The sequence below is a fragment of the Sinocyclocheilus grahami genome, unplaced genomic scaffold, assembly GCF_001515645.1.
Source record: "Sinocyclocheilus grahami isolate Dianchi unplaced genomic scaffold, SAMN03320097.WGS_v1.1 scaffold259.1, whole genome shotgun sequence".
NCBI lineage: Eukaryota > Metazoa > Chordata > Actinopteri > Cypriniformes > Cyprinidae > Sinocyclocheilus > Sinocyclocheilus grahami.
Genome location: NW_015505438.1, coordinates 1394145 through 1397154, shown reverse-complemented (window position 1 = coordinate 1397154; position 3010 = coordinate 1394145).

Sequence of the window (3010 nt, the reverse complement as noted above, 5' to 3'; positions counted from 1 at the left end):
TTAGCCTTAGCCTTAGCCTTCTCGGTTTCTGATCTTCGCCTGGTTCCCTGGATTCACCCCTTTTGTCTTGCCCCTTTTGATTCTGTCTGCCGATCGTCGACCTGTGCTAGCCCTAGGACTATTCTTGTGTTTTGCCCACCATATACCTGTTTGCTCTCATCTGACTCATGCCTGCTGTATGACCACGTCTCTGCCTTTGTCTAATAAAGCTCTGCGAATGGATCCGCAAGTCTCACGTCTCGTCAGCCCCGTAACAGAGTTATGGTAAAAAAAAGAAATAAATAAAACTTTTTTTTCAATGTTTGGCCGATTCAAGATAACAATTTTGATTTTTTTTTTTTTGTAAGTTTAACTAGTCAACTTTTAAGTCAAATATGTAATTACAACATGATTCAAGTAACATTCTCTTTATTAAAAACAAATAAAGTAGTCAGCATGATGTAAATGTAAAACAAATTCACTTGTTCAATATTTCATACTTAATTTTTTCACTTTGCAGAAAATATGCATGAAATATGAAGGCAAATATTGTACAAATTTGTCTTAAACATATCCTACATGTTCAGGAATAATATAAAATAAGACAAATGATCAATATTTCTTAGACAAAATGCAGACATTCAGTTTTAGAGGTCAGCTTAAAAAGTCAAGGGCAATTCAAAATGACTAAAAGTATAACCCCAGTAGTAGGCTATTATTAACAGTAAATGTCACCATCATACAAACATGAAATATCGAACATACAGTGGTTCTTTACAGGTGTTTGCATTTCACTGCACTGCTTTTCCATTGTTTTTTTCTTCTTCTATAAGCAGACATGTTTGACCATTGCATTCAAAGTTCAACTTGTGTCTCATTAAACCTTTTGTATTTTCCTTTTCCATTGCCGCATATCATAATAATCTTATGCACCATAGTAGCTATCAAATCTCAATCGCATTCGCATATACTCAAAATTGCTGAATCATGATTGGTTAAGAGAGAGCTGCTGTTGAGGGAAAGGTGTTTTTATGGGTCTTTGTCATTTTTGGAGATCAACAGCTTTATAAAGCAATTAATCAGGATTATTTCCTCTATAAAAGCTGCTTGATCATATAGAAGTTGTTTGATTTCTGTTGTGACCTGCGGGGGAACACTTTATCCCTGTTGAGGTCTCAATCAAGAGGACCCAGTGAAAACAGAAAACAAGATATATCCCCCATATTTCTCTGTGTCTGTCTTGAAGAAGGGTCCTTCCTCAGAGATCCAGGAGTTACGAGCTGTCCGTCAACACTAGCTCAGGACTGGTTTGTTGGAAGCCGAGCAGCACAGGGTGTCAGATAGCTTGAGGTAATGTATCGATCTGAGCTTTCATTCGCTCATTAAAGGAGCAGAACAGATAATCACAGCTCCCAAATCTCAGGGAGGACTAAACAGCCTCTACTTTCTTCTGGACAGGGAAAATATGTGCTGAAATGGCTAAATCTGCTATACTATTCAGCTAAATCTATCTATATGTCTGTCTGTCTGTCTATATATATATATATATACCGTATATACTGTATATATATATATATATAGAGAGAGAGAGAGAGAGAGAGATGCATATACATTTCTATTCAATAGATATAGACAGAGTTGGGTAGATTATTTACATATTGTGATCTGTTACCGATTCCAAATGACATGACAAAAATTGCAGTTAGTAATGTGATCCATTACATTGCAAATTTTAGGTAATCAGACTACTTTTAGATTACTTTTGACCTAACTTGTTCATCACATTGATTTAAATAGGATAATCTTGTACTATATTGATATAAAAATACAAAGAGTAAGAAAATATATTCCATTTGTTATCAACAACATGAAGTGCATTAAACATTGTATTACATCAAGTTTTCCCTAAATGGGTTTGTGAGTTTAATGAAAGGCTAATAATTAATTAAATCATAAAAATGTTAAATTAAAACAAATAATTGTAAAATGAGTCCAAATAAAACACTTACTGAAAAAATGAAATATTTTATTTGTTTACCTGCATGTCATGTGACCATAACCAATTGCAGAGAACCAGGAAAATGCAAATGTGATACTTCATTATTATTATTTTTTTTTAATCTAGAGGTGAAATAGGATCAGATGACAAAAAAAGTTGGTGAATTTGTGCATTTTAATGTGGTTGAAAGACAAACAAAAGTAATACATGGTTAAATAACCTACTGAGTAATAATTCAAATAAAAATTAACACGTTCATCAGTAGTTGATGCTATTCTTCAACCTGAAATGATTTTTGTAAATCCAGTGGTCAAATGCAGTGTAGCCGCCTGACTAATGACTGGCATCCACAAAACCGGAAGACTTTCTGAGTGTACTGTATATAAGGGGTACATAAAAGAGAGGTATTAAGGAGAATCAATAAATTATGAATAAATTATTGCTATTATGTAAATAATATGTAATCATGCAATCCATAAAAAGTAACTGTAGTCTGATTACGAGTATTTTAAAATGTAATTTAATCTAATTACAAGTACTTAATTTTTGGAATCTGATTACGTAATCCAGATTACATGTAATCAGTTACTACCCAGCTCTGGATATAGATGGATAAATATAGATACATCGAAAGATGCATGTAGAAAGAGTTTCGTATGTGCAAGTAAATCACATCGGATAGAAGTATTTGTCATGTATTCACAAGCAGAATATGTATTCTGCTTTGTCTTCTTTATGTGTTAGATAATCTGTATTTATTACTTTTAGATGGATAGCAATTCTGATTCAATTTTTGTTTTGCAGATGAGGCCGATTAGCAGTTATTTTTTTATTTTTTTATTTTTTTTTACACATGACTGTCTATTATTGTTGTTTCAGATCAACCTTGACCTAAATGGCACATAAATTAAAGCAAACTGTGGTGCTGGACCCTAGCAGAACATACATCTGCATGAGGGGGTAAATAAATCAAATCCCAAAGGAGCTTCACCAAACCTCAACTATTTCAAAGCTGAGTCAAGGTTTGACTTT